Source organism: Podarcis tiliguerta (genome assembly GCF_965153285.1).
Source record: "Podarcis tiliguerta genome assembly, chromosome: 6".
In the NCBI taxonomy this organism is placed as follows: Eukaryota; Metazoa; Chordata; class Lepidosauria; order Squamata; family Lacertidae; genus Podarcis; species Podarcis tiliguerta.
Window position 1 is genome coordinate 70,966,653 of NC_139539.1, and position 25,283 is coordinate 70,991,935.

The window sequence follows — 25,283 nt, forward strand, 5'->3', positions numbered from 1 at the left end:
TCCTCCTCCCAGACTCAAGTCCTCCGACACAGCTGGCCATCATGGCCACGGTATTTTTAACTGCGTCATTCCAAAGCTCTTAAACTTTCCACACTCTTCTTAAAACATGCTTTGGTTAGAAAATTCATCTCCACACAGTCGTAAATCCACAGCTTAAGTCATTAAAACGGCATTTCTGACTTGTGGGGGGGGGGATTCTTATTTAATCACATAGAGGAAAGAAAGGAAAGTTTTTCCCCGCTCCCCCATCCAGTCCCTTTGCCATACTGAGTCTTGGCATATCTTCTCATGATTGATTCTTGTTCCTCCGACTCTTCTTGTTTATCAGAGAACTCTTCAGTTAGCAGTCTATTCCTTGAAATATGTGCATTCGCTTCTTCCTAATTAATCCTTTTGAAGTTCTTGCAGCTAGCGGTGCGGATCAGAGACAGCGTCCAGGAGCACCGAAATCCACAGAAGGGCATTCTGCCTTGTGCCCCCATCACCACAAATTCGGGGGTGGTATAGGGCACAGCAGGCAAAGGCAGCCCCCCCCCCCCAATCCTGGGGGGGGGGTTAGGGAGGCTATTTACTCCCATCACAGCCTCCTAATTACCTCCTGTGGGTCGGAGAGATGTTATTGTCAGCCATCTTCCGATGCGCCCCTAGTGGCCCCTGTAATGGCAGATTCTAAATAAAAGGGAGGAAAATGGGAGCCTTGGGCCATAGCTCAATGGCACTGCATGCAAAACTCCCCTGTTCAATCCAGGTAAGGCTGGAGAAGACCCATGTCTAAAATCATGGAGACCTACTGCCAGCATACCAATGTTGTTCAGCCTCAGATCCCTATACGCTGTTAGATTTCCAACTCCTATCATTTCCAGACGGTCAGGGATGAAGGGCGTTTTAGTTCACCAACATCTGAGAATCCAATGCTGAGGAATACTGGTGTAGATAATACCAAAGGTCTGATCCCCTGTGCAACCAGCTTCCTCAATTGTAAAAAGAAATCAAATTATAAAAATGCTATACAAATAGGAGTATGGGCCATTTCAGCTAGTTGTGAACTTGCTCGGCATCGTATTAACCAGGAATTAACCAGGAATTCCCATTATGAGAGCTCATTTATTTTTATTTTGGCCCACAGTCTGATTCCTCTTACTGAACACCAGCAACGGGCAAAAAAATTGACTCTCTGAAAACAAAGAAATCCATATGCTCCACAAAAGTGCACATGTATCCAGCAGTTATTAGCTCTCCTGAAACGTAGCTGTGTTTCACAAATGCAGTGGTTGTCGTTCATTTAATCCATTGTTGATGGATTGGAGAAAGATCAGATTTCCCCTGACTAAGGATTACTCTCTTAGCCAGCATGCAATTTATCAGAACCAATTTCTGCAAATAAGGATCAGGTTTCCTTCCCACAATCCTGTCCTTCAGACAGCTTGGTACAGGTGGTATAGGAGAGGTCTCTACTGAGGCAGTAGAAGTTTTGAAATCATTTATGTATTACACATGAGTCATATTCTTCCCTCACTTTGCCTATCTATATAGGAAAGTTACATAGGCTGTTGTACGTCAATAATAATAATAATAATAATAATAATAATAATTTTTATATATACCCCGCCCTCCCCAGCCGAGACCGGGCTCAGGGCGGCTAACACCAGGTATAAAAACAATTGATTAAAATACAACTTAAAAACAAGATTAAAATACAACATTAAAATGCAGCCTCGTTTCAGTAGAAACTCAAATCAAAAACTTTTTGGGGATGAAAACACCAAATCTTCACCAAGGCCAACTATCCAGGCTGGTCCTACGTGGGCCAGAAAAAAGTCGCCAAATAGGAGTTTCATCACAGAAGGTGAAAGGGAAAAGGAAAGAGGGGAAGGGGATCAAGTTGATTCCAGGCCAAAGGCCAGGCGGAACAACTCTGTCTTACAGGCCCTGCGGAAAGAAATCAGTTCCTGCAGGGCCCTGGTCTCATGAGACAGAGTGTTCCACCAGGCCAGAGCCCGTGTTGAAAAGGATGCCATTAGGTCCAATGGCACTAATGCCATTGGACCTAATAGTGTAAAACAGCCTTTTTCAACCTTGGACTAAGGTTACCAGACGTCCCTGTTTCCCGGGGGACAGTCCCCGGATTTACAAATCAGTCCCCATACAAAATCAATTGAAGTTGAAAAGTGTCCCCAGATTCATTGAAAAAAATCTGGTAATCTTGGACCCCTCCAGTCTAGTCTTTATTATGGGTCTACTCTGTAACATGTTTTTTTTTTTTTTACACAGTAACAGTGGATTTATTCAGCTTTAGTTTGTTCTGCAATGCTTCTGCAATTCTGACACATGATTGCTGTCTGGAAGAGTCTCGAGGACAACAAAAACGGGACAAAAAAATAAACCAGAACATTTGTGCTGTGAAACGTTATGGGATTTCAGCAGGAAATTATGAGATATGCACTTATTGGAAGTGAAGGGGTGTGCCCAGCTCAAAACCTTTGCAGGCACAAACAGTATTTAAAGTTTGTATTTAAAGGACCAAAGAGCACAAATCGTAATGAATGTCGGAAGTGTGTGTGTGCTCTTGGTGTCTTCCAGATGGACTACAACTCCCATCATCCCTGGCTATTAGCCATGATGGCTGGGACTAATGGGAGCTCCAACAACCTCCAGAGGACACTGGGCTGGGGACGGCTGGCATAAAATATATCCACTTTTCATAGGCTCATTTGGAGCAAATACATGTGCAATGGTTCTAGGGGTTGCTCGTGTGTAAATCGGCGCCACAACTGGGTGGGTTGCCTGAGTGAACCCTTTCTGTCTGGACAGCCACTCACCCGTGGCTGTCTCAATCGCTGGCAGAATCCGTCAGTGGGAGTTTCTTGAACTTCTTCCAGCATAAAAGTTCTTTGACGCCTAGTCTTCGCCTACTCTCCCTGCGCGGAAGCCTTCTGCGCAGGGAGGGTGTGGGCATCGGAGGACCCGTGCTCTCCCCGCTGGTCCCCGGCGAGGAGTCTTGGAGCCACCTCGCCGATTCCCCCATCTGCCCCCCTTCTCCACTGGTGCTACGCTGATTTCCTTCCCCAGAAGATGTGCTGCTTCTCTCCCTCCCAGGACACTCTCCGGAATCCCTCTGGAGCCCTCCCTCTCCTTCTGGCTCCGATGGCAGTTCCCTGACAACATGGAAGAAGGGAAATCAGAGTTGCAACCACCATCACTTGCTATTGAACCCTTTTAATTGGAAATGCCAGGGATTCAACTTTTCTACTTACAGCAGATGTACCCTACCACTGAGAGATGGTTCAGGAGGATAGCCAGGACCAGAACTGAGGCCAAGAAGGGCAAGGAGAAACTGAGGACCATGTTTCAGACCATTAATCCAACCTGAAACACAATTTGAGTACACTCACATATATTGTGGATTCCATGCAAATGAATTGGTGGAAGGCTGCGATTGGTCAGCCAAAGTATCCCTGATTGTTCTTCCCTGGGGAGCTCCCTTGTACCCGCATGAACATGCGGAAATGACTGCAGTTAATTAAATCCCGGTGACATCATTTTATAACATTAAATCACTGCATGACTCATTGGGTATCAACAAAATCAAGATGCGTATTTCAGATGATCTCATCTGGGAGAGACGTTCGCAGGAAGTGTTTGTGCGCTTTTGTTGTTGCTGAAACGACACTATTGTGTGTTTGCCAGGACAGAAACTCTCCTTCCATCGTTTTAAAACACAGAGATCCCTTTGCTTGAAAAAAGAAATGTTTATCTGGTGCGCGAACTGAGGCCATTTGACTTCGGTGTATTTCATTCCCCAAACTGGCTTCTAACCGGGTCCCTTCTCGGACAAATCTAGACAATAATTAGTTCAAAAATCAGAAAGGTAACGAGCAAAGGAAACTGGAGTTTGGAAACAGGTTTACTGGGCTTTCCACCTGTATCGTGTTGGTCACTGTGAGATTCTAGACTTGATGGGCCTTAAGGGGCCTGATCCAGCCGAGTTCTTCTCATGTTCATACATAACAGGACAGCAGGACCTATTGGAAAGCAACCTGGGGCACGAGGGGAGGAAGCAGACACAGATACCAAGTTGTGGGTGGGAGGGCAGGAAGATCATTTATCATTTCTGCTCACAGAAACCTGAAATTTGTGGTGCACAGGACAACACTTCATCCTTCTGTTCCAGCTGGATGGACAACCTTTAGGGTGTTGGACAAGATCTGAGGAAAGTGGGGAATCAGTCTGAAGCTGCCAGAAAGATCTGGTTGGCCACCATGAGGGGACAAAATGAACAAGGAGTGTTATGTACTGAAGTTCTCAGCCTGGGCCAGCAGGGGGATACTGTAGATAGTTCAGGTCCACATATGCAAATGTGGATGTTGTTGTTGTTGAGTCGTTTAGCCGTGTCCGACTCTTCGTGACCCCGTGGACCAGAGCACGCCAGGCACTCCTGTCTTCCATTGCCTCCCGCAGTTTGGTCAGACTCATGTTTGTAGCTTTGAAGACACTATCCAACCATCTCGTCCTCTGTCGTCCCCTTCTCCTTGTGCCCTCCATCTTTCCCAACATCAGGGTCTTTTCCAGGGAGTCTTCTCTTCTCATGAGGTGGCCAAAGTATTGGAGCCTCAGCTTCAGGATCTGTCCTTCCAGTGAGCACTCAGGGCTGATTTCCTTGATTTCCAGCTGTACCCCTTCTCGGGTGCACTTGTAGAGGAAAAGTCAACCGAGAGAAATGTGCCTCCTTATGCAATGTTATGTACTGAAGTTCTCACCCTGGGCCAGCAGGGGGATACTGTAGATAGTTTTCACTCAGGTCCACATATGCAAATAAGGGATTGAAAGTGACATTCAGTGATTGGATAGTTACAGAAAATGGTTACTGTTGCGTTCTAGTGGAGCTCTATATAAGCAGGCTGGGCGAACCCTTCAGTTTAGTTCCGTTCTGGCCTGTGAATAAACAAGAGCTGTTTGAAGAATCACTGTGTCGTCTGATATGTTCACCCACAACTTAACAAGGTGGATTTTTTATCTTATCCAATGTGGCTCTTATATAACTAGTACTGTATCAATCAGCAGAACAGCCTGGCGCTTGGTCAGATGGGAAAATTGCAGGACCTGGATGAATGCCTTAGGATAGCAGAATCTGATCCTGTGAAGGCCCACTTTACAGTACACTTGGTGGGCTACCACCATCCCAGGGGTCTAATTCAGCCCAAGAGGTCTCCCCATTTGGCCTGCAATGCCGTTTCAGCAAAGCCACACCCACCTGCCCTACACCTGATGCCAAATATGTCATTAGGTCTGAGGACAGGCAAATCCATAGGGTCTCTAGCAGAACTGGGAAAGACTCCTCCCAGAAACTTTGGCTGGTCAGTGTACACAATACCAAGTGATCTGACTTGAAATTTTGGTGCACACAACAGACGTTTAAAGCACATTCCCCCCTCCCTCTCATCCTGAGGATGCTGGGAACTGCAGCACTGTGAGGGGAAGACTACATTTTCCAGGATTGTTCCAGCGGGGCAGGGTGTGCTTTAAACATATGCTGTGTATGCAACCTGGGTTTTTATATACAGTGGTACCTCAGGTTAAGAACTTAATTTGTTCTGGAGGTCCTTTCTTAACCTGAAACTGTTCTTAACCTGAAGCACCACATTAGCTAATGGGGCCTCCTGCTGCCGCTACGCCGCCGCCACACAATTTCTGTTCTCATCCTGAAGCAAAGTTCTTAACCCGAGGTACTGTTTCTGGGTTAGCGGAGTCTGTAACCTGAAGCAGCTGTAACCTGAAGCGTCTGTAACCCAAGGTACCACTGTACTCAAGCAGAGATTAATTCAGCGACAGGGAACCTGTGGCTACTGTTGGACTACAACCCCCAGTGGACCATTGGGCATGTTGGTTGGGGGTAATGGAAGATGGAATCCAACAAAATCTGGAGAGCCACAGGTCCCACACCCAAAATCTGATGAGAGGTTCTTCAGCTGCAAGGAGTATAAAGGGGCAGGACCTTTGCATGAATTAGTGGTGTTTCTGAGCACCCTACAATTTGTCTTCTCTAGTGAAAACCCATCTGAGAGTGAGCAGTCTCGGTGGGCCAATTCAGGCATCTCACCCAAGAGCTTGCAGCTGCCAATGAACAACTTAAGATCTAGTCACTTGTCTACTCACTTGTTGTCCTTCCTAGCACCCCAAGAAAGGTCAACAGAGAGTTCTGCTCTCCTGCCTTTTCCTGGCAACTTCAGGAGCATGGGGCAGGTGGCCCAGACTTGAAGGTGGCATCACAAGGGTCACCCCTGGAGCCACCTATGGTCTGGGTCACAACCCTAGGGACGGTGACATCACAATTCAATCCCACAACATTGCCCTTTCTTCTTGTGATCTCAACGCTCCCACAGACACAAACTCCAAAGGATGATGGAGGAAGTCTAAGGTAAGCACAGAGCCCTCAAAAGCAAGAATAATAGCAACGAGTAGTACTTACGATAAGGGACACGGGTGGCGCTGTGGGTTAAACCACAGAGCCTAGGACTTACCGATCAGAAGGTCGACGGTTCGAATCCCCACAATGGGGTGAGCTCCCGTTGCTCAGCCCTGCTCCTGCCAACCTAGCAGTTCGAAAGCACGTCAAAGTGCAAGCAGATAAATAGGTACCGCTCCGGTGGGGAGGTAAACAGTGTTTCCGTGTGCTGCTCTGGTTCGCCAGAAGCAGCTTAGTCATGCTGGCCACATGACCTGGAAGCTGTATGCCGGCTCCTTCGGCCAATAAAGCGAGATGAGCGCTGCAGCCCCAGAGTCGGCCATGACTAGACCTAACGGCCAGGGGTCCTTTACTTTAGTACTTAAGATAGTTGAACCATTCCTTTGCGGCTAGCATAGATTCACCAGTGCAGGCACTGAGAACAGGGTACATAGATCACAGAACATGGGACACACAACAAGCAGGGATCAAGACTGTTCAGAATTTCCCACAAGAATAGTTTGAACAGTTTAGCCCTGTTGCAGGTTTTGGGGGGACATGAGCGATGCCAGCCTTGCAGGAATGGCAGGATCTAGAGTAACCAGGCAAGGGCTGATAGAAGCAGGCGAACAGACCAAGGGAATGCCAACCAAAGCGCATGGAGAAACAAGGTCCAGGCCATTCATTCATTCTTATCTGTACAAACTGCAGATCAGACAAAATAAGCTGCAGAACAGAACAAGGACAAGCAAGTCCAAAACATATATGCTTATCCTTCATTACAGCATTATTATAACAGCAGTCAGCCGTGTCCACAGTTATGGTGTGGTACAAAATAAATGAAAGAAATGGAGACTCAGGGTGAAGGATTGAGTTCAGAGCATGATCTCATTCTCCCCCTTCCCACTAAATATTTTGGAGCCCCAGCCTATTGCTTTATCTGGAGGAGGGGAATCAGATTCCTATCACCTCGTGCTAATAGGGCCAAGAAGTCTCTGAGCACTGCCATGTCAAGATTGCTCTCAGGAGGCATGGGCAGGTTCCCTGGGATCTCCCCACCCAGGAGCTCCCCTCGAAAGCAGAAGAAGAGCTAGCTATGCATGATTTTCCCCCTCCCCACAAACATTTTCAGCCTAGTTCCTGGGCTAGCTTCTACAGCAGTGTTAGAAACTGAGATACAAAAGCTAGGAGCTAAATGGCACCTTAAACCTTGGTTAGGGGCGCCACAATGGAATGCCTAGACGGGCTTTTTTATAACACGAATACAAAGCTGAAAATGAATGAACTGCAGCTAAAATATTATGTTCATTTTTCACAGGGTCTAGTCCTTCCCCTGCCCACCTCACTAATATTCTTAAGAGGGTCACTTCTCCGGTCTTCAGAAAGTAGCTGGAAGTGGGGAGGCAGAAAAAGGTCCTCCTTTCCTTCCACTCTGCAGTTTTAATCTGAAATCTTAGGTGCAGTACTGCGTCCAGAGCTCAGAAGCTGCTCGCGCTGATGAAATTCCCTGTCACAAAACGCGCCTAGAACAATGGCAGTTTTGAACACTGTTCTAGAGATGCGCCCCAATAATAGTGCCATGGAAGGGCCACAGCTGATTGGTAGAGGCCATGTTTTGTACACTAAAGGCATGAGTAGGCAAACGAAGGCCTGGGGGCCGGATCCAGCCCAATCGCCTTCTAAATCTGGCCCGCGAATAGTCCGGGAATCTGCGTGTTTTTACATGAGTAGAATGTGTGCTTTTATTTAAAATGCATCTCTGGGTTACAGTGGTACCTCGGGTTAAGAACTTAATTCATTCTGGAGGTCCGTTCTTAACCTGAAACTGTTCTTAACCTGAGGTACCACTTTAGCTAATGGGACCTCCTGCTGCCGCTGTGCCACCGCCACGTGATTTCTGTTCTCATCCTGAAGCAAAGTACTTAACCCGCGGTACTATTTCTGGGTTAGCGGAGTCTGTAACCTGAAGCGTCTGTAACCCGAGGTACCACTGTATTTGTGGGGCATAGGAATTCGTTCATTTTTTTCTTTTCAAAATATAGTCCGGCCCCCCACAGGGTCTGAGGGACAGTGGACCGGCCCCCTGCTGATAAAGCTTGCTGACCCCTGACTAAAGGTCACTGGTTTGAACTCCAGCAACTCTAGGAAGGTCTGGGGGGAAAGACTCCTTCCCAAAGCCCTGGGAGAGCCATTGTGAGACACTCAGCTAAATGGACCAATGACCTAACTCAGCACAAGGCAACCCTTTAGCTAGGAAATTGCCATGTGTTTTATCTCTGTGTGTGCAAGAATTAGGCATCATATTTTTTAGATAGATATCGACCGATAGATAGATCACACAAACAAACAGATGAAATGAAGGGCAAGTTCTCTGCTTCAGTCTTCTCCAGTAACCTTTTAGTGGCACCAAAGTACTGTATTTATCTAATGCTCACCAAATTACGTTACGAAAATTAAGGCGCGCCTTAGATTCGATGGCACATTTACATTCGCCAACAAATACTTTTTTCGGTTCTAAGCTTCTGAAAACTTAGATTTGATGGCGCATTAGACTCGAGTAAATATGGTACTCTCAGCCGTGAAACGAGGAAAGACCAATGGATAAACAAGTCTCAGCATGTACTCTTGAGTTAAAGGACCCCTGACCATTAGGTCCAGTCGTGACAGACTCTGGGGTTGTGGCGCTCATCTCGCTTTATTGGCCAAGGGAGCTGGCGTACAGCTTCCGGGTCATGTGGCCAGCATGACTAAGCCGCTTCTGGTGAACCAGAGCAGCGCACAGAAATGCCGTTTACCTTCCCACCAGAGTGGTACCTATTTATCTACTTGCACTTTGATATGCTTTCAAACTGCTAGGTTAGCAGGAGCTGGGACCGAGCAATGGGAGCTCACCCCGTGGCGGGGATTCGAACTGCTGACCTTCTGATCAGCAAGTCCTAGGCTCTGTGGTTTAACCCACAGCGCCACCCGCAACCCGCCAATCCTGGGCCATATACTGGCAAGTGAGCTGGTCCAAAGGATGCCTGATCTTAAGATTTTGGCCAACCAGGCTTACCAAGATCTGGTGCCTTACTCTGTCTCTTGATTACCTAGAAATCAGTGCTGCCAATTACAGTGGTACCTCGGGTTAAGTACTTAATTTTTTTCTGGACGTCCGTTCTCAACCTGACACTGTTCTTAACCTGAAGCACCACTTTAACTAATGGGACCTCCCGCTGCCACCACCGTGTGATTTCTGTTCTCTTCCTGAAGCAAAGCTCTTAACCCGAGGTACTACTTCCGGGTTAGCAGTGCCTGTAACCTGAAGCATGTAACCTGAAGCATATGTAATCCGAGGTACCACTGTAATCCCAGGCACGGCATGGGCAAGGGAGAAGCTTGCAAGAATGTTTTGACAGTTTAACGTTGCTGATTGCTTAAACCAACTAGACGGCTTTCAATTTTTAAAAAAGCCCATCAGTTACAGCAGAGGTGGAGCTCTTGTGGCCCTCTAGATGTTTCCGAGCTACCGGGGGTGGGGGTGGAGAGAGAACATATATCTATATATAATCACTATGATTGTCTAGGACTGTGGCCAACAAAAGGTTCCACAGCAGACAGCATTAGAGAATGGTCAGCACTATAAAAGGCACATAAATCAGCTACCTGAAACCATAATTGCGACAGAAAAGAAACAAAACTGAATTCTGAAAACGGTTACCCATATCCACTTTCCTTAACATCGATTGCCTTGCCAAAGCCAAAAGATTAACATACCTGTTTATCCAGGAATATTTGTTTTGTTCATATGATACCTCAACAGTAGAATGGATCAATGTGATACCTACATAGTCAGCTCGCTTGTTTTCATTACAGGCTAAATTTGAGAACACAAAATTCTTTTTGTTGCTTAAGTGATCTCGGCTATTCAGCCATTCTCAGAATGAAAAGAGCATGTGAGCTCCTTTGGTAACATATGGTATTTCATTAATTTAAAGGACTTTAGTTAAACAACTTTTGGTAAATTGAATCCAGCCTAAATTAATTTCCTTCGAATGAGTAAGGTACTTAGTATAGCCCATGTCTGTTCAATCTGTCTTGACTTGATTATCCCCCTGCAAATACAACCTTATAAATAATGGCGCTGCAGATATACCAGTGAAAGGATTTAAGCAGGCAAAAGTGCATCTTTCAGACATATCATTATTTTCAGAATACAGTACCCAAGAAATCACAGTCAGGGAAGGTAAATGTCAGCTGGCCAGCCTTCTCTGAACTATTCATAAATATGTGCTGTCTGCAGCATTATGTCAAGATAGTCGCTCAAGAAAAGGTTATGGGTTCTTATTAGAGGTGCATGTTAGTTACAGCTACTTGACAGTCACAGCTAAGCATGAGCAATGGTTGTGGGATCATGGGGTAAGGAAAGGGGGAAACAGGGACTTAGCCAAAATGTTGCGCAGCTGAACAGAATGCAGAAAGATGCAAAGGTGCCTGGTCTTCTGAGAAATAGCCCCATCCCTTCACATGTGTAAGCTGGCTGGCACTTTGAATTGAATAGTAAATTGGTGCGGCTGAGAGACCAGCAATTTTTGGCCCCCCTTGGCCGAAACCGAAAGAACTTGTGACTAAGAGTTTGCACCCAAGTCTGCTTATCTTCTCATCCCTCCTGATCCATTTTACTGCCGCGTTACGTCTTTTTAGATTGCAAGCGTGTGGACAGGGACATTTATTATCTTTTAGTCATATGTATGAAAGCATGTCAAAGTGCAATTAGATAAATAGGTACCGCTCCAGCGGGAAGGTAAATGGTGTTTCCGTGCACTGCTCTGGTTCGCCAGACGCGGCTTAGTCATGCTGGCCACATGACCCGGAAGCTGTACTCCGGCTCCCTCGGCCAATAAAGCGAGATGAGCGCCACAACCCCAGAGTCGTCTACGACTGGACCTAATGGTCAGGAGTCCCTTTACCTTTACCTTTACAATGCCCTGGGAGCCTTTTTTGGCTGAATTCTTTGAATAAATGAAGCAGGTTAGGCTATAGAAGCACAGCCCTGAGAATACGAGATTTTCACTGTTGTGGGATAAAACACTCAAAATATGCAAAGGTCGCAGGTAAGGCAGATGAAATACTGTGGTCTACACTGTGTTGTTTGTCTTTGGAAAAGAGCTGTTATAAATTTCAAAAGAATGGCTAGCAAATATCACCACCACATTTTCAATCCATAGCACAATCACTCGAAATAAACTGCAAATACCCATACCCTCAGAAAAGCGTATTTCTTGCTTAGGTGTGCTGCAATCATTGCCCTTTTTGAATAGATCGAAGCTTACAGTGAATCATATGCAATGACTTGCATTTGCTTAGCACATGAAACAGAGGCCAACTTCATATAGGGATCCCTTAAAACAGACATTTTCAACCATTTTGAGTCCATGGCTCCCTTGACCAACCCCATCATTTCTGTGGTACCCCTGTGGGGCTCAGGAGCCCAGTTACGTCCCCCCTTGCTTGCAGAGCCTTGTGGAGCCTCCTGTCCTCTCCTCTCCCCTCTCTTTGGGAGTCCTCTGGGCAACTACTGCTGCCACCCCTGGTCTCTGATCTGCACCCCTGCCCCAAAGAGAGGTGTCTCCTCCCACTGCCCCACAAGGGCCTAGGAAGCAGCCCCTGGCCAGCCCCAGACTCACTATTCGTCTGCAGAGCTTGTAGCCAAGATCGCTGCAAGAAACAACTGTTCAAGCCTTTGGGAGGCAGAGACCTGAGAGGGCATCAGAGGGAGGAGGAACGAAAAGAAGGACAGAGGCCGGTGTTGCCCGCGGCACCCCTGACCATCATTCAAGGCACCCCAGGGTGCCATGGCACACTGGTTGAAAACCACTGCCCTAAAGGCATGACAGACATGTACAAGAAGATCTGCAATCAAATGTCCAAACAATTCTGAACCCATGTACATGATCAAAACATGTACAGTGGTACCTCGGGTTAAGAACTTAATTCGTTCTGGAGGTCTGTTCTTAACCTGAGGTACCACTTTAGCTAATGGGGCCTCCTGCTGCCGCCGCCACACAATTTCTGTTCTCATCCTGAAGCAAAGTTCTTAATCCGAGGTACTATTTCTGGGTTAGCAGAGTCTGTAACATGAAGCGTCTGTAACCCGAGGTACCACTGTACCCTGTTATCTAGTTACAGTGAATACTGCAGCATGGCAATGGGCATGTGAAATTCTATGAAACTTGCATAGCTCCAGGGCTGTAACTGTACTTCATCCTGTTCAGCTCAATATTATTTTACCTGTTCATTAAGATATTCAACTGATCCTTCAGCATGCCTTTTCACCGATATTTAGATTACGGTGGCTGCAGAAGAACAGCACAGTGTATTTATGCTTGGAAAGCATTCACCTGTAAAAGAAAAAAAGAAAAGAAAAGGTACAGGAAGCACAACAACAACAACAGAAACCTAGCAGCGTGGATTTGTTACTCATAGAGAAAGAAAAGCTGTCTAGAACAATTTGTCCTTAATGGCTGTTTTAGCTCAAGAGAGGCCCTGAAGTGAAGAATAAACAAACTGTCAGAGGAACAGCGAGCAAGTCTCTTAAGATCAAGGTTAAGGTTCATTGGTACAACTGCTCTGAGGCAAAACATGACCACATCTTGGCTTCATCTTGCCACGCAGATGAATGCAAAGGTACGGATGCAGCGGTTTTCTTCTCGAAGCCTCCGCGTCCATTAAACATATCACAATGCTTTTCGCTTTTTCGCCTTTCCTAGGGAAAAGGTAATATTTTATGAAAGTGGAAGATTATTCTGTACAGAAGAACTCAGCCAAGGTTTGGAAAATGGGACAAGATATAGTGGTACCTCAGTTTTCAAACGTCTCCATTGACAAACATTTCAGTTTTAGAACGCTGTAAACCTGGAAGTAAATGCTTTGGTTTTCAAACACACCTCGGAAGTCGAACATGCCAAGCGGCTTCCGTATTGAGTTTTACGTATTGAGTTTTTGGTTTTCGAACGTTCCGGAACTCGGATGGTCTTCAGGAACAGATTACATTTGAAAACCGAGGTACCGTTGTATACCCAAAGCAGTGGAACTAACCTAATGTGGTTTCCCCCACACAAACAACCTCTTGCCCAGTTTAATCCAAGCCCTTTGTGTCTAGTGATACAAAGCTAGCAAGCAAACCCAACATCCCTAACACTCAAAATATTTTATTCGTTGTGCACCCTAAATACAGATCTTTTCCCACCCCCAACAGCTGCCTAACTGGACATTATTATTTCCCTTTCAATAGAAGCATCCATTATCTACTGCTAGATATTCTCCTTGAAAAAGGCACTCTGAGACGTCAGATGGAACGCTTTAACCCAAGTATGTATTGATATAAAATAGATGTGAGCCAAAACAAACAAACACACACAGCCTTCGTCTCATCTCATCTTATTTGCTCAAGTTTTTTAACTAGTCGCCATTTTGGCATGGCTGCATTGTAAACATTCTGATCAGCCTTGTGCAAAGGAAAACACTTGCCAAAGCATTTAAGGTATAATCAGATCTTTAGCCACTTTTGGAGAGCCACAGGTTGCCTATCCCCCCCTTTAGTGTTGCACTGTTGCAAGAGAGTTACATGAGAGCTGGGAACTCTGGTTGGATTGCACTATGTTTTGTTGAAATAAGCCAAGATCGTAAACCATGGTTTGAGCCTAGCTTCTTTCAATAAACTACCAAAAGTCTGTCATTTTGAGACACAGTGGTAACATGCGGTAGTTAAAAACCAGGAAGCTGATGATTCCAACCTCCTCCTTGCCAGGAGAGAGAAAGTGTGTGAGTTCAACCTCGTTTATGTGTGGCCAGAGCCGTGTCAAATTTGCTAGGTACCTGGGATGACAATGTGACATCCATGCTGACCTTGATAACAGAATTATTACAGGTTCAATAGGCTTAATGGATGGAAGGATTTGCCTGGGCATTGTAGTGGGACAAAGATGGTGACAAGACATTCAGCCCGGATACTGAGGTCCAGCACCGAGGGCCTTCTGTGGGTTCCCTCCCTGTGAGAAGTGAGGCTACAGGGAACCCAGCAGAGGGCCTTCTCGTAGGGGCGCCTGCCCTGTGGAACATCCTCCCATCAGATGTCAAAGAAATAATCAATTTTAGAAACTTTAGAAAACATCTGAATGCAGCCCTGTTTAGTGAAGTTTTTAATGTTTGATGTTTTATTGTGTTTTTAATATTCTGTTGGGAGTCACCCAGAGTGGCTGGGGAGGCCCGGTCAAATGGGTGGGGTATAAGTAATAAATTATTATTATTATTATTATTATTGGCAACCCTTTGGTTTTGTGGATGGGGGAAGTGCCAAGGCTATTTCACCTCCTCTGCTTTGCCTGCCCTGTCCATGGAGTGACATTTTGAAAAGGAGAGAAGAAGGATTGTGCCCATTTGCCTTCTCTTTGTTTTTCTGTGCATGGAAGGACTTATTGAAAGTAGTGGGAGAGAGAAGCTCTCTTGCCCATGGAGGGCTTTAGGAAAGGGGAGGGGAGAAGTGTCAGGCCTGTTTGCTATCCACCAGTCTGGTGCAGCAAGCTGTGGGAAGCTGCTGTGCCCATGAAGTTTTTGGAAAACATGTGTGTGGAGCGGTGAAGGAAGAACCACAGGATCCACCTGTTTGCTGCTCTACTTTGTTTTGCTGCCTGCCAGTGGCATGGAGCAGTAGGCAAGCAGCTACTTTTTTTTTTTTAAGTGTGCATTGGGATGGGGGGAGTGTGGGAATTGCCTGTTGCTTGTTTTACTGCCTGTCAGTCATGAAGGGGACTTTTTGAAAGGGGGGGGGGGTGAATGGAAGAAGAAATGTAGGAATTGGCCCTTGGCTACTGTGTTTGTTTTGCTGTCTGCTGGCATGTGGGGCAGGCAGCTACTTGAGAGAGGCCTCAGTTGAATGTGGGGGGAAGGATAAGGCAATTCTTTCCTGTTTCTACTGTGTGCCATACAGCAGGTATTGTTCTAAATCTGTTTTGGGAGGGGGCACTGCAGAGGCAACCTCATCTTCGTTATCTCGTTTTGTCCTGATTGTACCAAAGTTTTTTGGGGAAGCAGCATCACATTTCCCCTGATTGCTCCTCAACTGGTGTGTGTGTGTGTGCGCGCGCGTGCTTTGTAGGGGGTGGCATCTATTTCAGACACATCCTTATTATCATCATCACCTTTTCTTCCTGCCAGGTCCACAGCAGGGATTGAAACATTATACACCCCAAATTTTGACATCGCTACGTTTAGGTGAACAAATAGGGCCACTCAAAATGGCTGTGCACAGGGCCCCACAAGCCATAAATCTGCCACTGGATGTGAAGGAGCATTTCCCCTGTACATAATCCTGCCCAGGCCCTTTTGTCCAGCTGGAGACTCTTCTGGTGGTGCCATTGTTGCATGAGATTAGGTCTGTTGCTTGCCAGAAGGTCTTCTCGGCAATAACACCCCAGCTACGAAAGACTCTCCCCTCAAATCTTTGATTGGCACTAAGCTTTTTTCAGCATGCTGTTTTGTTCCCGAGAGATAATTGCTTGCTCCCTGAGTTATGAGACTATTCTGACCAATGGGCTAAATAGATGGATGGTGGCTGTGTTCCAAAGCGTATTTTGTTCTCCTTTTATAGTGTATCATGTTTTAAAATGTTGTGTTCACCTAATGAGGTCATCCATCTTATAAATAAAAGGGCAGAGCTCTGGGATGCTGCGAGGGATTTACAAAACTATGCAGCGCTCTAACTGATTGGAGAGGATTTGGAGACTGTTTACAAGGCAGTTAGCCGGTTCTGTGGCCTGCGTAGAATCTCCAGCACACACAAGGGCTGCTTTCTCTGCACACTTCAGGGAAATCTACATGTTTCCAGAGCTGCTCGCTTCCCTTCACAAGGCCTTCATCAAAGTGCAAAAGCTAATACAGTCATACCTCTTGTTACATTCGGTTCAGGTTACGTCTTTTTAGGTTGCGTCCCGCGGCGACCCAGAAGTACCGGAAAGGGTTACTTCTGGGTTTCGCCGCTCGTACATGTGCAGACACGCAAAATGATGTCACGCGCATGCGCAGACACAGCGAATCATGACCCGTGTCTGCGCAGACGCGGGTTGCGTTCCTTTCAGGTTGCGAACAGGGCTCCAGAATGAATCCCGTTCGCAACCAGAGGTACCACTGTAATGAGAATGGTTAGAAATTGTAAGGCCGACTAGGAGTGCTAAGATGTATAAGGTTGACTCTGATAAGTGCTGGAGATGCAAAGAAGTGGAGGGAACGTTCTTTCACATGTAGTGGGATTGTAAAAGAGTATTGGGAAACAATCCATAATGAATTGGAAAAAAATGTTTAGAAGTACTGTTCCCAAAAAACACACCAAAAACCAGAGTCCTTTTTGTTGGGGATAATTCAGACTGAAATTCCCAGGTGTCAAAAAAGGTTATTTATGTATGCCACTACTGCGGCCCGTGTTTTGTTAGCTGAAAAATGGAAAACAAGCGAGGTCCCAACCAAAGAAGAATAGCAACTTCAGTTGACAGAATATACGCAGCTTGCAGACTTAAAATATAGAATAAGAGAACAAGAAGAACATAACGTTTAGAGAAGATTGGAAAACGTTTATTGAATATATGGGGTGAAATTGTGTGTACTTGAAAACGTTGGCAGCATTAAGATAAATTCAACAGTGTAAATAAGTTTTGATGGATGTAATAATGAAATACTGAATGCTTTAGTTTTTGTAAAAATGTGCAGGGATTTATGATATGCAAAATGAACCATGGAAAGAGAAAAAGGGAAGTCACTGATATTTTAAGGATGCTTAAATGAGTATTCTAAATCGTAACACAGAAAATTGAATTTTAAAATGTAAGATAGATAGATAGATAGATAGATAGATAGATGATAGATATTGTAAGGCCGACACTGGGATAAGTGCAGGATCCCAACCAGTATGTTTCGGCTACACTGAGCTCTGCTCTGCAGATAGGTGCTACTGTTTTCCTGGCACCGGGTCTTCCATACATGCAACTTGCCCCTGGATTGGCTCTGTGCAGAAAAGCTCATCCACGCATGGCGTTTGGGAAGGGGCCAATGCAATCTCGTTCCCCATCTTCATGTATTGACTGTCCTTATATCAGTTACCCGCACACAGTTTATGTGGAACAAAGCTGAGGACTTGGAACTCCCAATGTCTTTTTTCATGTCCATAAACAGCCACTGGGGACGGGGGGAAATCCAATTTGGACTGGGCTATGGCGCTGTGGGTAAAAGGGACGCGGGTGGCGCTGTGGGTAAAAGCCTCAGCGCCTAGGGTTTGCCAATTGAAAGGTCGGCGGTTTGAATCCCCGCGGCGGGGTGCGCTCCCGCTCTTCGGTCCCAGCGCCTGCCAACCTAGCAGTTCGAAAGCACCCCTGGGTGCAAGTAGATAAATAGGGACCGCTTACTAGCGGGAAGGTAAACGGCGTTTCCGTGTGCGGCTCTGGCTCGCCAGAGCAGCGATGTCACGCTGGCCACGTGACCCGAAAGTGTCTTCGGACAGCGCTGGCCCCCGGCCTCTTTGAGTGAGATGGGCGCACAACCCTAGAGTCTGTCAAGACTGGCCCGTACGGGCAGGGGTACCTTTACCTTTACCTATGGCTTTGGAGGGAAAAGACCTGATCCTTTCCTCCCTTGCCACAACCCTGATCGGGATCCCCCTGCCCTCCCAGAGCCGTCACTAACTGCAGGATGGAAAACAGAAAGTTGTAATGTCCACACTTAATGGCAGCTTTTGGGGAGGTGGGGTTAGGTTGGAGACTCCACCCTCACCCTGGCATCCACATTTCAATTCTCACGACACACCCCATGGCTGCTTTTCAAAAACAGCATTAGGAATACCAATGACAGAACTCCCATGTGACATCTTATTTGGCTCTGTGTTTTGCTTCTTTGACACATTCTGCCATGACCATGAAATGGAATCAGGGAAAAGGCCTTGTACCACTATGACATGAAACAGACTGCATTGTGGGACTTATTTGGGGAGATCAGTCCCACACCCCTTTAAACACTGGTGCACCCCATAATTTCCCCCCAGAGATATAAGTGGTTGCTATTCACTCCTATGGGGGGAAAGTATAGGGTTATTCTTGGGAAATCTATGGTAGAAGAGGTTAAACCTACCTATATCTCTAAGCCCAAACCACCACTTGCACATACCAGAGAGGGTATGTACAAGTGTGTGAATGCATGGCACACAGTACACAAACAGTATCTGGGCCCTCATGCTGCCTTCCTGCCCTTCAGCATGATAGAAATTTTGCTAGTTTACAATAAAAGCCAGGAAGACAAATGGTTTTGGTTTCCAACCACAAATATTGACAGGTCTCGCTTTCTGAAAAGCGATTTTATAATTACTCAGCTGACATCACTTAGCCATTTTCCAGTTTCTGATACAGTGGTACCTTGGTTTTAGAACAGCTTAGTTTATGGACAACTTGGAAATAGAACGCTGCAAACCCGGAAGTAGCTGTTCTGGTTTGTGAACATGTTCCACTTCCTGTTGCATGTGTTCCATTTGTAAATTGAGTCTCCCACTGCTAATCAGGGGCTTCCTGTTGAGTTTGTCGGCTGTTGAGTCCCGAGTACCCATGCAACCCAGAGGTGATATTTGGAGCTTTTGTTTTTGCTAATTTTTTGCGTTCTTGTTTATGTGGCTTTTTCGTTTTTGTGACTGTGACTTGTTCTTCGTTTTATGGGACTGACTTGTGACTGTGGCTTGTGACTTCGTTTTTGCGACTGTGTGGAACCCAGTTCAGCTACTGATTGATTTTGTGACTGCAGAAATGGATAAAAGCCCCCCATCCAAACAATGACTATCATCAGTGCACAGAAGAAGAAAAAATTAATTTTTATTTTTATAATCAGCAATACTGTCTTATCTACTTTATAGTACATCAATTATTGCTTTCATTTTATGGATCAATGGTCTCGTTAGATAGTAAAATTCATGTTAAATTGCTGTTTTCGGGGTTGTTTTTAAAAGTCTGGAACGGATTCATCCATTGTGCATTAATTCCTATGGGAAAGCACACCTTGGTTCTAGAACACTTTGGTTTTGGAACAGACTTCCGGAACTGATTAAGTTTGGGAACCAAGGTACCAATGTATTTCTCTTCCCTAAAAATGGGTTTCCCGATTCACTTGTTTTAATAGTTTCAAAATAAGTGAAATCCAGTAGTGAGCTGACATCTACTGGCTAAAAGCTGCAAGTTGCATTACAAACACAAAAAAATGCATTCATTTCAAGCAAACCTTTGCAAAGGCAGAAATCAGCTGGAGGGATGACAATAACCAGGAAATGCCTAAATAAAACAAATAAATAGCAAATGACAATCGAAGAATGCTAATAGCTAAAAAATGAATAATGTTAGTGAGAGAACAGAGAGGAAAACAGAGTTAAGGAACATATTAGCATGTGCTATATTAAATTAGGATTAATGTCTGTGCTTTAAGTGATCAACAAATAACGTCTTGCAAGGCTTCTACTGTTTTCAGAGAAGCAAAGATTGTGCAGAGACCATTTGCTTTCATTTAATATCTCAGGTTTTGAAATGCTTCAGGTGGTGAATTTTTGCTTGGATCTACCACTCTCAGTTGGGATGCAGGTGGCGCTGTGGGTTAAACCACTGAGCCTAGGGCTTGCCTTGCCGATCAGAAGGTCAGTGGTTCAAATCCCCATGACAGGGTGAGCTCCTGTTGCTTGATCCCTGCTCCTGCCAACCTAGCAGTTCAGTAGCACGTCAAAGTGCAAGTAGATAAATAGGTACCGCTCCAGCGGGGTGAGCTCCCGTTGCTCGGTCCCAGCTCCTGCTAACCTAGCAGTTTGAAAGCATATCAAAGTGCAAGTAGATAAATAGGTACCGCTCTGGCGAGAAGGTAAACGGTGTTTCCATGCACTGCTCTGGTTCGCCAGAAGTGGCTTAGTCATGCTGGCCACATGACCCGGAAGCTGTATGCCGGCTCCCTCAGCCAATAAAGCGAGATGAGAGCCACAACCCCCGAGTCGGTCACGACTGGACCTAATGGTCAGGGGTCCCTTTACCTTTTACCACTCTCAATTACTAAAAGTTTCATTTTCAGTGACCTTATTTAGGAAATAATTAAGAAGCAAGCAACAATGTACAAACTTGTAAATGTGGCTGATCATCGAATTTCAAAGCTATTGTTAAGACAAAAATTGTTTGTAAACGGATCGGTATCTTAGCCTCTGATTTTTGGCAATCCTACATAAACACCCTAGCTTAATACACCTAGCACAACACCAAGAATTTTCATACTTTTCATGGACTATATGCCAATTGATACTACTGTAACTGACATTCCAGAATGTAAAGATTTACACCAGACTGGACTGTACAAACATTTTATATGGCATTACCTTGTAAATCAAATGCACCATAAATCTTTCAAGATAATCCAATAAAAAACAAAAATGTTGTACATTGCACTTTTTGATGGAAGAACTGTGATCCTAATAAAAGTTTCCTTTTGAAAAACTCAGAAGTATGTCATAGAACAGAGCTAAGCATTTCACAGCTTTTCAGCTATTGATAGGACTCCCAGCTAAAAGATCCCAATAAATAAAGACACATACGGAAGTCACAGACATATAAAAAAAGATGTCTTATGAATACAGTGTTACCTTGGGTTACATTCGCTTCAGGTTACAGACTCCGCTAACCCAGAAATAGTGCTTCGGGTTAAGAACTTTGCTTCAGGATGAGAACAGAAATCGTGCTCCGGCAGCACAGCAGCAGCAGGAGGCCCCATTAGCTAAAGTGGTGCTTCAGGTTAAGAACAGTTTCAGGTTAAGAACGGACCTCCGGAACAAATTAAGTACTTAACCCAAGGTACCACTGTACATAGATGTGGAACTGACACTGAAAGCCTACCCAAGTATGGAATAAGGCAGACACACAGCTGAGCTGAGAATCATTTCTCCAGTTACTGAATGCTCTCTGGAAAACTCAGACTGGAGCCCACGACAGTGATATGCAACTCTAATTCTGAATCTTCTTTCCACATCCCTGCTGTTTTCATCAACAGACTGTGGGTGTCTATACAATAGCCGTGCTCATTTGGTCCTGAAATGAGCTATGTGCTGCAATACGATTAGCTGCTTCAGGAAGCTAGAACCAGCCCAATCCTATGAAGATTCAGGCATACCAAAGCCCATCAAGATCTATGGTATTATATGTGCCTAACTCTTCATGGGATCACATTGCTAGCATAACAAAATTGGAAACTGTGAATAAATTATTCTATCTGGATGCACTGGGAATCCTTAGCTTGCTGTTGCTCATGGCAGGCAAGGCAATTAGATATTAGAAAACTCACAAGGCATAAATTGACCGCAAACTTAGCTTTTAGACCACCAGCAGCAGATCTATGGCTACCCAAATGTTGTTAAGGTATTTTTCCGAGCACAGTTCAAAGTGTTGGTGCTGACCTTTAAAGCCCTAAACGGTCTCGGTCCAGTATACCTGAAGGAGCGTCTCCACCTCCATCGTTCTGCCCGGACACTGAGGTCCAGCACCGAGGGCCTTCTGGCGGTTACTTCGCTGTGAGAAGCCAATTTACAGGGAACCAGGCAGAGGGCCTTCTTGGTAGTGGCACCCGCCCTGTGGAATGTCCTCCCACCAGATGTCAAAGAGAAAAATAACTACCAAACTTTTAGAAGACATCTAAAGGCAGTCCTGTTTAGGGAAGCTTTTAATGTTTAATAGGTTATTGTATTTTAGTGTTTTGTTGGAAGCTGCCCAGAGTGGCTGGGGAAACCCAGCCAGATGGGCGGGGTATAAAAAATAAATTATTATTATTATTATTAATTATTTATTATTATTATTATTATTATTATTATTATTATTATTGCTCCCATCAACGCTGATGGAGCTGGAGTTCAACAACATCTGGCAGAAGGCCACAAGTTAGTCACCTCTGAGTTAGGCCCACCCATATCAAGTAGGATAATTCAGTTTGGGGCAGCATGTGCAATCAAGGATGTCCTGGCTTGAAGTCCAATCTCCTGCCATTTTCCCCAGAATGGAAACATTCCAGATTCAATGGAACTGACACTGAAATAACAACACGCAGGACTGCAACCTTTTGAGAATAGCACAGCTCCAGTTAAGCTTAATGGACATGAAATGAGTCTCAAAAGCCCTACTCGCAAATAGTATAATCTTCGTGTCATGTTCCTAGAAGGAAAGGCTATGTTGTGTTAGATCTATGCACCCTTTACTGTATAGTTCAGAGTTTGGGGCTGCAATCCTATAGCAAACATTATGTGTGTGTAGCTGTTTGGGAGATGGGAGGAAAGGGATCAAGTGTGGCTTGTTACCACGGTTAGCTCAGAGATGGGAGAGAGTTGCAGCAGAGAGGGAGACGTGTCAGAGTGGACAACTGGGAATGAAAGGCATAAGAGGTTTAGGGAGCCATAAGCTGTCACCCTATGTCTCCTTGCATAGGAGTAAGCCCTCCTGAATGCAACAGGACTAACATTTGAGTAGACATGTATAAAGGTAAAGGGACCCCTGACCATTAGGCCCAGTCGTGGCCAACTCTGGGGTTGCGATGCTCATCTCGCTTTATTGGCCGAGGAAGCCAGCGTACAGCTTCCAGGTCATGTGGCCAGCATGACTAAGCTGCTTCTGGCGAACCAGAGCAGCGCACGAAAATACCGTTTACCTTCCTGCCGGAGTGGTATCTATTTATCTACTTGCACTTTGACGTGCTTTCGAACTGCTAGGTTGGCAGGAGCAGGGACCGAGCAACGGGAGCTCACCCCGTCGCGGAGATTCGAACTGCAGACCTTCTGATCGGCAAGTCCTAGGCTCTGTGGTTTAACCCACAGCGCCACCCGCGTCCCTAGACATGTATAGGATTGTGCTAAGAGTGTTCATTCTGCTCTGATTATACAGCTTATTGATGCTGAGATAAGGGGAACCTGTGGCCCAATTTAAGGTGCTCACACTAGTTTAAAGCTCTAAACAACTCAGACCCCAAAGACCTGACAGCCTCCTCCTCCTTCCCTATAAATCCTCTCAGAGGTTAAGAATGGCAGAGGGGGCCCTACTGGTTGTTTCCCCCACCTCAGAAGGTCAGGGACGTGGCGGCCCCTAAGTCATGGAACTCCCTCCCCGAAGAGATGTGTCTGGCATCTTCATTATGGCATTGTGTTTTCACGGTTATAATCCAGCCTGGGACCTTAGAGGGAAGGGCAAGTTGACAACAATAAGGCTGGACCTCAATGGCCGCTATCGCTGACCACTGGGCCATGGTGGCTTGGGGCTGGTGAGAGTTGACTTTCAACAACACCTAGAAGACCACAGATTCTCCATCTCTGATTTATGGCATTGTACATTTTGTTCATCCAAAATATTAATAACCTGTTATCCTAAATAAACCCTGTACCTGTTTGAGCAAAGTCCTGGAGTGTATTGCTTTCTAAATGAACCTATGTTGGTAGCAGCAGAACACATATGAACCCAGGATATATATTTTTAGACATAACAGCACAACTTTTGTCCCGCAGCAAACATCTGCAGCGAGGCTCTCCTATTTCCACCAAATCTAAACTATCATGGCATGGTTGCTATTTGTAACATTATTCCAGAAAGGTTAAAATGACATTGTAGAACACTTTAACTAATCATTGGGCTATGAACTATTACTGGCTCAGTGAATCTAAACCAACCATCACACTCCTCTGAGTGAAAATGTACCACAGACACAACAAAACAGCAATCTCTTATATTCACATCAACAAGGAATCCATTCATGGGGACAGGCATATCATTCTCGATCACATGATTCTCTTTTCAAAAGGTTTGCACCGACAGACCCGGCTTTCCCAGCCAGATGGAAAAAAATAAGCATTTTAAAAACCAAATGGGACTGAAATCTCTCCCCACCCTGAAATGTAAGTACAGTGGTACCTCGGGTTACATACGCTTCAGGTTACAGACTCCGCTAACCCAGAAACAGTACCTCAGGCTAAGAACTTTGCTTCAGGATGAGAACAGAAATCGTGCTCTGGTGGCGCGGCGGCAGCAGGAGGCCCCATTAGCTAAAGTGGTGTCTCAGGTTAAGAACAGTTTCAGGTTAAGAATGGACCTCTGGAACGAATTAAGTACTTAACCCGAGGTACCACTGTACTTGCCAGCAGAACAGGGAAACTGTCCTAACTGCAAAAGACAAATCCCCATCTTGTAACAGGATCCCCTAGAGCACCAGTGGGGACATTTGGCTCTCCTTAGATTGCTGAACTACAGTTCCCAACAGCCCTAGCAAGCATGGCCAATGGTTGGCGCGGGATGGGAGTTGTAGTCCAGCAACATCTGGAGGGCCAAAGCACTGCCACACCTGTCCTACAGGAACGATGTAAAACTCCCCAAGTTTAACAGTGCAATCCTACAGGCATTTACTCAGAAGTCAACCACATTCCCTAGTTAAGTCAGTCAAACTGACTGGGTTGTCAGCACCCGGGGCAATGCAAGTAATTTGCGCCCCCTAACCTGGGGCAAGGCAAGTAATTTGCCCCCCCCCCCCGCTGCACTGTCCCTCCCCCAGATAGTCCCTCGCTCTCTCTCCGCACCGCACCGCACTCCTGGCACCTTCCCCTCCACAGTGGGCGGCGACCCGGCGGCTCGGATTGGATTCGCACAGCCAGCACTGCAGTGAGAGAGAGTGAGTGAGCCAGGTAGGGGCAGAGAGCTGCGAGTGCGAGCGCGCCCCCCCCCCCCGATGTTGCGCCCAGTGCGGCCGTCCCCCCCTGCACCCCCCACGCTACGCCACTGAGTCAAACCTAGCC

General features: G+C 45.8%; 1 protein-coding gene and 1 long non-coding RNA gene across 10 annotated transcripts in view; one reads left to right on the forward strand and one right to left on the reverse strand.

Annotated features, from left to right (window-relative positions):
• Window positions 1-3,886: 3,886 nt before the first annotated feature.
• On the reverse strand, window positions 3,887-6,283 carry LOC310679603. Its single transcript, XR_014512383.1, has 2 exons — window positions 6,154-6,283; window positions 3,887-4,037 (listed from the first exon to the last, which is right to left on the reverse strand). It is a non-coding gene; the product is annotated as an uncharacterized lncRNA (long non-coding RNA).
• Window positions 6,284-6,326: 43 nt separating this feature from the next.
• Window positions 6,327-25,283, forward strand: part of BRDT (bromodomain testis associated) — a 59,405-nt gene continuing 40,448 nt past the window's right edge. For 5 of the 9 annotated variants that reach the window (XM_083444823.1, XM_083444828.1, XM_083444827.1 and 2 more), the window contains exon 1: window positions 6,327-6,415. The gene's annotated coding sequence lies outside the window, so the exon portion shown is untranslated. Of the gene's footprint in view, window positions 6,416-12,765; window positions 12,850-13,715; window positions 13,793-25,283 lie in introns of those variants that run through there. The other 4 variants (XM_083444831.1, XM_083444833.1, XM_083444832.1 and 1 more) reach the window with 4 other exon arrangements.